This window comes from Lathyrus oleraceus, chromosome 3, assembly GCF_024323335.1.
Source record: "Lathyrus oleraceus cultivar Zhongwan6 chromosome 3, CAAS_Psat_ZW6_1.0, whole genome shotgun sequence".
Taxonomy (NCBI): domain Eukaryota; kingdom Viridiplantae; phylum Streptophyta; class Magnoliopsida; order Fabales; family Fabaceae; genus Lathyrus; species Lathyrus oleraceus.
This window is the reverse complement of record NC_066581.1, coordinates 309,766,173-309,777,381: the sequence shown is the minus strand read 5'-3', so window position 1 is coordinate 309,777,381 and position 11,209 is coordinate 309,766,173. Positions and strand designations below refer to the sequence as shown.

The following is an 11,209-nucleotide window of genomic DNA, read 5'->3' as shown; positions in this document are numbered from 1 at the left end:
GCGGTCAAGAGCACAGTGGATATCAAGAGTTGGTAGAGGGATTAAGGATCCTTTGTATTCAATGTAACCCCTTTCTATGTAAATTACCATTTTCAACTTTGTAAAATCTATGGAGTCTTGTCATTTATAGACTACCATTCTATGAAATAAAGTTGAGCTTTTATCCAAAAAAATTCTACTCTTATAAAGTTGAGCATCATATATGAGTCCCAATGTTCTCTACATGTTATATTGATCAAATTTATTAAGGGGCACTTAAAAATTTATCATCTTATGCATATATGATCTACCATGAGCCAAGAAAGTCAAGATAATTGGAAGTTAGCAAGTTGGTTGATGGTGGTTGGCCAGATGGACTCATCTGATCAAAACTGGGTCTCCCTAGACCCTATCTCCTACAATTTTCACCATATGAAAATGATTCCAAGAGAAACAATACTCTAAATGACATTACAAACAACTTTCGTGTTGAGACCTAGAGTTATTTTTGCTTGGAAAATCATTTTCTATGTTGAAACATTATAGGTCATTTTGTCTAAACCCTAATTTGAAAGTCAACTTCCCAAGGCCATAACTTGCTCAATTTTTATGAGATGAAATATTTCCAAGTTGCACAATCAAATTCAATGTGTATACTTCAGCTTTTATGTGTATAGTGGGATCTAATTCAACTTTTTTGAGAATGTGATATAAGGTTACATTATAGGTCACTTTTGACCTATACCATTGATTAAGTGATTTTTCCAAACTTCAAAAATGCATAACTCTATCATTTCAAATCCAAATGACATGAAATTGGTGACAATTTTTAAGGTCTTTTAAAGAGCTACAACTTTAATGAATACATGTTTAACATTTGAAGCTCATATAAAAAGTTAAGCAAGGTGGAATATTGAGACATATGGCTTGATATGTCAAAAATTTCCAAACTTCCACCTCAAATTTCTTCAAGTTCCAAGCTCCAAATGAAAATATGTTGAACATGAAAGTTGTTCCTCTTGATCTCACCTTTCTAAAGAGCTTAAACTCATTCATTTTGGACAAGTAATGCATAGGCTGCGCATGGCATGAACATGATGACATCACTTGGCAAGGATCAAACTTCAAATCCAAATCCACACTTGCCTTGCAATCCAAGCTGAATTCAGACTGTCTAACATTCATTTGTGGACTTATGGTAATGATTTTATGGGCCTATGTGTGCCCATGCACCCATGCATCATCAATGACCAAATTTAGAAAGTGATTTCAAGTGTGCAAATATCAATGGTTTCAGCTATAAATAGAGCCTCATATGCTCAGCAATGAACACATATAGGCGCCAGCTTTGATCCCCCATCTCTAACCCTCACTTTGCAAAGGATAAACCTGAGAAATTCATTTGAATTTGAGGTTGAATTTCCACTATTTTGAAATTCAAATCTTCAGGAATCCACAGCCTTGTAAGCATTCAATCCTTCTTCTACAAGCAAGTGGAGTGAGATCAAGCACAAGAAAGATCAAGATCAGTTAAATCTAGACCTCCATTGAAGGTATTTTCTAGAAATTTTTATCTCTTTGATTCTCTCAAATTCTTGCTCATTTCTATTGATTCTTTGGTTGTCTGAAGTCATACCAATGTAGGCAAGAAGATTGAGTTTCTTTGAGGCCAAATCGAAGCAACTCAGTTCATGTACCTCAAATTTCAACTCCATGTATCTCTCAATATACTTGGAGTTAGAGTGAATTGAGGCCAGATTCGAGCTCAGTGTCATTTTTACTTTGAAATCATGTCCTTGTTTTTAATTTTGGTGATGGTTGATGGTGGGCATGTCCGATGAGGTCCACCGGAGAAGAAGACCAGAGCTACAGCTCCGGCGATGTGTTGGCGTCTCTCACAGCCATAGGATCCATCTCATTTGTTTTAATCACGATCGTCCCTTTTAAATACCAATGTTATGGCACGGTGACTCATGTCCATCGTGGATAGCGCGTTTCTGGCCACTTGATCTGCCACCTCAACTAATGAGGGAGATCAAGTGGCCCACGTTTTTTCTGATATTTTAATTTTCATTTTAATTGCATTATTTTCAATAATTCATATTAAATTCAATATTGATCCAAAAAATATGGGACTTTTACCAAAAAAATTCAAATATTTTTCTCTTTCATATTCTGAATTAAAATTATTTTTTGGATCATTATTAATATTTTCATGAATTAATTGATTTTGCATTTGTTTTTTATTGTTCAAAATATATTTAAATGTCCAAAAATTATGAAATTTTCTCTCCCAGGTCCTTTGACCTTGTTTGACCTATGATAAATCTCATGGCCATTTCTTTAGTGTTTTGATGAGATTTTAGGAATTGGACAAACCATATTTAATTTGAATGCACTATTTTAGTATTTTTAATTTGAATAAATGCCAAATAAATTTGTTGACCAATTGTGAGGACTTGTTTATGTTTGGCTCTTGTTGTTGGACCTTGGTCAAGGTTAATTTGACTTTGTCAAATTAATATCATTGATTTCGGGGATTGACGGTATATACATTCCATCTCCCAAAATGAATGGATGATATTAATTTGGTAAAATTCCTCCTTTGACCAATTTGTGTTTTGATCCATTCCCCTCCCACTTCATCTTATTCCCTTTCTCCATTCATTCATTCCATTTGGCTTATGACATCTCAAAGTCCTAATGCTAGTTGATTGAAAATTAACATGAGTATGGATGAGATTAGGCCACACCTTTTGCATATTCTTTTTGTGTGTGGTATGTTTCATGACCATAGTCCATTATACTATGTCTCTAACATGCATTAACACAAAAATTCTATTGCCCGACCTCAAATAGTTGCGACTTTTACATAAGTCCAATTACGATTGCTTAACATAACGCTAAATTTGTGACATAAAAGGCATAAGCATTCTAGTTAGTGAGATTGTAAGTCTCCCCTCTTTCATGGTATTGTGTGGAAACTTGGCCTTCTTTCCTTCCTTTGGAAGATGTTTTGGTTCAAGGATTCATGCTTGTGATAAGTGGGTTGAGTGTTCTCCAAAGAATGTCTTGAAATGAAAAAGCAAAAGCAAAATAATACTAACTTCTAACCAATTAACTACTAACTTTTAATTTCAAGCCTTTACTTTAATGAAATTTACTTTCAGCACTCTATTTCATTTGTCGTTGTTCATATCATTCTAATTGTTTATGTTAGTGCAATTTTCACTTTGTCCATTTGGACCATATTGTGTGATATATTTTGTTGGTGTATACTTTTCTTGTTTGTGTGGTCATTGACCATTAATGTACATAATAATAACAAAAACCCTAAAAAACTTTTGAGTGGAATGTTGGCTTAATCTTGGACAAATGGACTTAGAATCTAGGCAACCTTCCTATTCTAAAGGACTTGGCTAATGCCAACTTGTTGAGAAACCAAGAGCTTGCAATTTGAGATTCATCTTATACATCTTTTAAGACCTCTCTATGTTCATCTGCAACATGATCATTGTGAAGCTGTTATTTTGAACCTGTGACTTGTGGAATTCATCTGTTACATGGGCTATTTTAGAGAAGATCATGGAATGGATAAGCTTGGATGTGTCCATCTTTATTTGATGCCTTGCTCTTCAAGATAATATAATTGTGCATTTGTGTGTTGCTTGATTCTAAAAGTCCAAGGGAATTCTGGGTTTCTATTGACATTCTTGCCTATTGGATTGCTACCCATTTGGTCAAATCTTTTCAACTCTAAACTTTTAATTTTGTGCATAGGATAGTCTCTTCATCTTCTCCCCATTTCTTTAATTTCAAAATCTCTCCCTCCATTTTTTCAAAATCTTCTTTGTGTGAACTACTTTTATTCTAAACTTTGACCACTTTTGCAAAAAAGATAGAAACTTTGGCCTTATGCCATTGCATTTTTAAACTTCTTTTCTTAAATCAAACTTGTAAATAAACTTAACTATACTTGACTTAAACTTTCAAAAAAGCCAAAAAGAACTAACTCATTCAAACCATTTTAGGCCTTGGTGCCTTTCAAACTTAATTTTTGTTAAAAGTAATGCATCTACTTTGAAACTTGTATCACGAACTACGAGGTTTTGATCCCTCATTTTTATGTTGGTACGTAGGCATAGGTCCGAAGGACTTGTCAAACACAAAAATATAATTAATGAATTCTTTCCTCATCCCCCCATTCTATTTGTTTGTAAACATCACTTTATACCAAGTACATATGCACACAAAAAGGGCTCCCTAGGAGTACCTAGGACACTTTGGGTGCTAACACCTTCCCTCTATGTAACCAACCCCCTTACCTGTGATATCTGACTTTTTATTAGTTTTGATTTGAAAACTTCTTACTTTTGAGTTTTGTTCGTACTTTTTCCCTTTTCCCTTGGAAACAATAAAAGCACGGTGGCGACTCTTGTTATTTGATCTCTAGCTTGTTAATAGCTTGATGATCATGAATTTCCCGCTACAGGCCTTCATAATTAGGAGTCCATTTCCCTCTGGAATCTAGTTTAAACGATAAAATCTTCTTGAGCACAAGGTCACCTTCTCTGAACACACGAGGTCTGACCTTCTTATCAAAAGCTTTCTTCATCCTTTGCTAATACAACTGACCATGACACATGGCAGTTAATCTTTTCTCTTCAATCAAATTTAACTGGTCATACCTGGTCTGATACCATTCAACTTCAGTCAAATTGGCTTCCATAAGCACACACAATGAAGGAATCTCAACCTCTATGGGAAGCACTGCTTCCATACCATATACAAGAGAAAAAGGGGTTGCCCCTGTTGAAGTGAGGATGGATGTACGATACCCATGCAAAGCAAATGGGAGCATCTCATGCCAATCCTTGTATGTGACAACCATCTTTTGAATGATCTTCTTGATGTTCTTGTTCGCAGCTTCAACAGCCCCATTCATCTTGGGTATGTAGGGAGAAGAATTATGATGTTCAATCTTGAAGTCTTTACAAAGAGCTTCCATCATATTGTTATTCAAGTTCGATCCATTATCGGTAATGATCTTTCTTAGCACACCATAATGGCATATAATCTGATTCTTGATAAACCTTACAATAACTTGCTTGGTTACATTTGCATATGATGCCGCTTCGACCCACTTTGTGAATGATAACGCGAAAATACATCGTATATTTTCCTTGATTTACACTCAAAGATCGTACCACTTTCGTTTATATTCTGATTATTCCGCAAGTATTCGAGTTATTTTTGCAAGTATTTCAATCCCCATGCATAAATGAGCAAAGTGTAGAAAAGGAAGAAAAAGAAGAAGAAACAGAAGAGAAAGTAGCAGAAAAACAAAAAGCAGCAGAACACAAAAATTATTGATGTGACGACCGTCAGAAAGCGTGTAACGACCGGCACGCCCAGCCTGTGACGACCGTCACATGCCCATGACGACCGTCACAAACCTATGACGAACGTCACACGGCCAGAATCAACGCCTTGAAACAGTCAACAGAAGCGAGCAAACGTGCCTAAATTCCCGCAACAAGACCATTTTCCCTTGGATTCCTCACTCAACCGAGTCATCCTTGTTTCTCTCAACTGCCATGACCTACTAGGAGATATAAAAAGGACAGATGTTGGAAACGAGGGGATGCTTAATTTTGCTCTGTAATTTATTTTCTACAGCAATTCAGCTTTCTAGTATTATTTTCCTTCAGCAACATTGTTTCCTCTACCGCAATTCAGCTATTGTTCCGTCTAGAGTTTCCGTTTTCCCTTTCCCTTCCCGTTTTTCAATTAGCCAAAGTAGTAGTTTCCTACACTGGGGAAATACTACAATTTATTTGATTTAGATTAAGCAATTGTTTCGAAGAAGCAGAATCCTACCGACCTGTGGAAGACTGCTCAAGTACTTCAAGATTCGACGTACTCTATTTATCCAATTGTCAGGTTTTTATTCAATTATTATTATTATTGCTCTGTTTTTATAATTATGTTTGCTGCACTGTTAATCTGTTTATGTTCTTATGTGTTTGCGTTATTTAACATGTATGGCTAAACTACCGGTATCGGTATGTAACAATTTAATTAGACGGGATTTAATAATAATCAGTGAAAAACTCCTTATCTCATACAATCTTTTCGGCTGTGGTTTTTAATTTAAATTTAATTAACTTTGTCACAAAAGTGAGAAGTTATTTAATACGATTTTGCCACGGGAGTGGGAAATTAACTAAGGTGAGAACCAACAATCGCGAGAGCGTGAGGGTCGAACTGGATAGTAAAAACTAGGCATTGATCTTAAAAACAGCGAGAGCACTTTAAAAGCAATTAGAACTTATCTATTTTCAAAAAGTATTTTTAACTTCAAATGGGACAGCGAGAGTGTACATTCTGACTTAAAGGTATAGTCTGAATCAACAATCACGAGAGTGTGAGATAAAGCCTTTTAAATAAGTATTTTCTATTGAAAGATATTTGGTACTTAAATTATACACCGGTGACTTATCGAATCCCTGACGATTAATGCGTTGCATACTGATATCCTCATATTAATACTTTCTTAAAACACAACTTCCCTTAGGTTTAATTTTCTGCAACCAAACTTCTAAAACTCATTCCCTTAGCTAAACATAGTGACGTCAGTAGCATTAGTTTGACCATCGGTCCCTGTGGGTTCGATATCTTTTAAAACTAAAACGACTGGACTGTGCACTTGGAGTCAAGTACCCGATAAACTATATTCTATATACAGTCACGCATGTATCAAGTTCTTCGCACCGTTGTCGGGGACCTAATTTAGTCAAATAGTGCGATTCTTTCTTTGCACGGTATAGACTAAGGTAAAAATAAAAACCAAAAACTAATCTCCTTTCCCTTATTTCCCCCGATCGTATGCCAAGTACTTGCTCACAAGGCGATAACTTAGCACCGCCAATCGCTGAATTAGAGCGTCTCTTATATATAAGACGCCGAATACTAGAGTACCAACAAAGGTACGATATTCCTGATATCTTCTTTCCTACTGCTGAACCAGACGAAAAACCAACCATGGCTGAAGTAGGACCACAAAATCGTCCTCTTAAGTTCTATGCCACCCCGTCCCAAGAACCTCACAACAACATTGTTGTCCCGGCTATCAATCGGAATGATTTCGAGCTGAAACCCTCATTATTATCAGTCGTCCAACAACATCAATTTGCTGGAAATCCTACGGACGACCCTAATGAACATTTGACCAAGTTTGTGCAGTACGCAGACACTGTGAAGGAGAATGGTGTATCTCAAGATGCGATAAGACTATGCCTCTTTCCTTTCTCAAGAAGAGATAGAGCTTGGGCTTGGTTGCAATCCTTGCCATCCAACTCAGTTACAAGATGGGAAAAACTGAAGAACGTTTTCTTATCCCGATATTTTCCGTCGAGCAAAACTGCTATGCTGAGAGCTCAAATCAACGGATTTCAATAAAAAAATGTAGAATCTCTCTACGACGCATGTGAGAGATACAAAGACATGATGAGGATATGTCCACATCACAGTCTCAAAGACTAGGTGATCATTCACACATTTTACAATGGGCTTCTGTATAACACAAGATTGACAGTAGACGATGCCGCAGGCGGTGCACTTATGGACAAGCCATACAACAAAGCCTATCAACTCATTGAAAACATGGCCCAAAACCATTGCCAATGGGGAGGTGAAAGAACTCTAGTAGAAAAGTCCCAAACAAAAAGTGGAATGTACGAAATCAGTAGCCTTGACCATGTCCATGCTAAAGTAGATGCCTTTGTTCAAAAATTAGACAACTTGACCATACCACCCGCAGCCACCGTGGCTGACGTGACTCCAAACTGTGAGTTATGTGGAACCCCTGGACACATTGCACCAGAATGTCAGATATTGGCAGGAGTCCCACAAGGAATTCCTTATTCGAATACCTATAACCCAGGTTAGAAAAACCATCCTAACATTTCGTATAAGAATAACAATGCCCTGTATGCACCTGGCCAAGCACCCGCTGTTCCGCCTGGATATCAAAAGCCAACTAATAATGCTCCTAACATGCCTAGGAAGTCAAACCTTGAATTAATGATGGAAAGCTTCATAGCTACCCAAGCTTAGACAAACAAAGACTTCTTGAACCAAAACATACATACTAGCGAGCAACTTAAACAACTAGCTAGCAAAGTAGACGCCTTAGCCACCCACAACAAAATGCTTGAAACACAGATTTCACAAGTGGCTCAACAACAAGCATCTACTTCCGCTTCCGCTGGACCATTTCCTGGACAGCCGCAACCTAATCCAAAAGGACATACAAATGCCGTTATACTGAGGAGTGGAAAAGAAATATACGGACCCGTAGATCCAAGACTCCAAAATCCTACCATGTACCAAAAACCAAACAAAACCACAACTGAGCAGGTAAGTGAACCGAAGGGAAATGAAGATAATACCTGAGAGGCCTAAGAGAAAAAGAAACCTTATGTGCCTCCACCACCTTATAAACCACCCATTCTGTATCCTCAAAGACTCGCAAGTTCTAAAACTGCAGGGAAATTTAGGAAATTTGTTGAACTTCTGAAGCAACTAAACATTACAATTCCCTTTACAGAAGCCATCACACAAATGCCCTCATATGCCAAATTTCTTAAGGAGATCCTATCCAATAAGAAAAAGATCAAGGATAACGAAACAGTTACACTTATTGCTGAGTGTAGCACAATAATCCAAAATGACATGCCTCCCAAACTAAAAGACCCAGGTAGTTTTTCCATACCCTATGTCATTGGAAAATTCATCATAGACAAAGCTCTGTGCGATCTAGGAGCCATCATTAGTGTAATTCCCTTAACCATTTGTAAAAGGCTCAATATGGGAGAACTAAGACCAACCAAGATGTTTGTTCAATTAGATGACCGCTCAATCAAATATCCTGTCGGTATACTAGAGAATGTCCCCGTACGTGTAGGACAATTTTACATTCCTATAGACTTCATAATCATGCACATCAAAGAAGATGCCAGTACACCTATTATATTAGGAAGGCCATTCTTAGCTACCGCCGGAGCCATAATAGACGTAAAGAGAGGTAAGCTAACATTTGACGTTGGAGAGGAAAAGGTTGAATTCATCTTAACACAATTCTTACAAGCGCCAGCTATAGATGATACCTGTTATCTACTTGATGTCATAGACGAGTGCGTGAGAGAGATGGAGATGCAAGAAACCACATACTAACATATAATGAAAATCCAAATCCCTCCAATCTTTGAAGACGATAATTGGCATGAACCATACCAAAATGACAGTCTAAGCGAATGCTTAGCACTTATGCCCAACCATATGCCATGCCCAAAGAAACCTGACTTGGAATTAAAAGCACTACCAAAGAACCTAAGATACAAATTCCTAGACACTGAACTCCAAAGACCAGTAATAGTCAACGCTGACTTGGGACAGATGGAAACTGAAAAATTACTAGATGTCTTAAGAAAATATCCAACTGCGTTAGGATACAACATCGCCGACCTAAAAGCGATAAGTCCTTCTATCTGTATGCATCGTCTTATGCTGGAGGAAGATTGTAAAACCTCTAGAGAACACCAGAGAAAGATTAACCCAATCTTAAGTACGGTAGTCAAGGATGAAGTAAAGAAGTTACTAGATGCTGGAATCATATACCCGGTCTCCGATAGTCAATGGGTTAGCCCCATTCATGTAGTACCCAAGAAAGGGGGTGTTACAGTTGTTAAGAATGAGAAGGGCGAATCTATAGCACAAAGAGTTATGATCGGAAGTAGAATGTGCATCGATTATACAAAAATAAACAAAGCCACTCGGAAGGATAATTTTCCTCTGCCTTTCATTGACCAAATGCTTGAACAATTGGCTAAGCATTCCCACTTCCGCTATCTAGACAGTTATTCAGGATTCTTTCAAATTCCAATCCATCCTGACGACCAATAAAAGATAACCTTCATGTGCCCTTATGGTACATTTGCTTACCGACGAATGCCATTTGGATTATGCAACGCTCCCGCAACATTCCAAAGATGCATGATGTCAATCTTCGCTGATTTTATAGACGACATTATGGAAGTCTTTATGGACGACTTTTCTGTTTGTGGGCAGAGCTTCGAAGGATGTCTATCAAACCTTGAAATGGTACTTGAAAGATGCGTAAAGGTGAATCTCGTTTTGAAAAGGGAGAAATGCCATTTCATGGTCCAACAAGGAATCGTGTTAGGTCACGTAGTATCTGATAAAGGAATTGAAGTAGACAAAGCTAAGATCGAAATCATAGAGAATCTTCAACCTCCGAAAACCGTACGAGAAATACGAAGCTTTTTAGGACATGCCGGTTTCTACCGACGTTTTATCAAAGATTTCTCGAAAATTACCAAGCCACTTACGGGTTTAGTAATGAAAGACGTTGATTTTATCTTTGACGAAAAATGTTTAACAACATTCAAGCAATTAAAAACATCTTTAATCACCGCACCTATAATGCAACCACCTAACTAGAGATTACCTTTCGAAATCATGTGTGATGCGAGTGATTACGCCGTAGGCGCAGTACTAGGACAAAGAAAGGATAAGAAACTTCATGATATCTACTACGCAAGTAGAACACTAGATCCAGCCCAAATGAACTACGCCACCACTGAAAAGGAACTTTTAATCGTTGTGTTCGCCTTGGACAAATTCCGTTCCTACTTAGTAGGGGCGAAAATCATTATCTATACTGACCACATAGCTATTAGATATCTGCTAAGTAAAAAGGATGCCAAACCAAGACTTTTAAAATGGATCCTACTCTTACAAGAATTTGACTTAGAGATAAAAGATAAGAAGGGTACTAAAAACGTAGTAGCAGGCCACTTATCACGAATCGAAGGGAATAAACCTGAACAAATTCCAATCAATGATGATTTCCCTTACGAACGACTTATATCCCAAATGGAAAGTGACATGTCTGAACTAACAATAAATGATACCGAAATAGAAGAATCCGTGGAAGAAATTCATACAAATGCAACTCTGCCATGGTATGCTGATTTTGTCAACTACCTAACTGTTGGAGTACTTCCACCGGACCTATCTTACCAACAAAAGAAGAAATTCTTTCATGATCTAAAACAATACTACTAGGATGAATCTCTTCTTTTCAAAAGAGGTACCGACGGTATTTTCCATCGATGTGTTCCTGAGGATGAAATAGACGACGTAA

The 11,209-nt window shown here is 37.4% G+C and overlaps 1 non-coding gene across 1 annotated transcript; it reads right to left on the bottom strand.

The window, feature by feature from the left end:
- Nucleotides 1-7,407: 7,407 nt before the first annotated feature.
- On the bottom strand, nt 7,408-7,514 carry LOC127133504 (small nucleolar RNA R71). The gene has a single exon (XR_007807473.1). It is a non-coding gene; the product is annotated as a small nucleolar RNA R71 (small nucleolar RNA).
- Between the last annotated feature and the right edge of the window lie 3,695 nt (nt 7,515-11,209).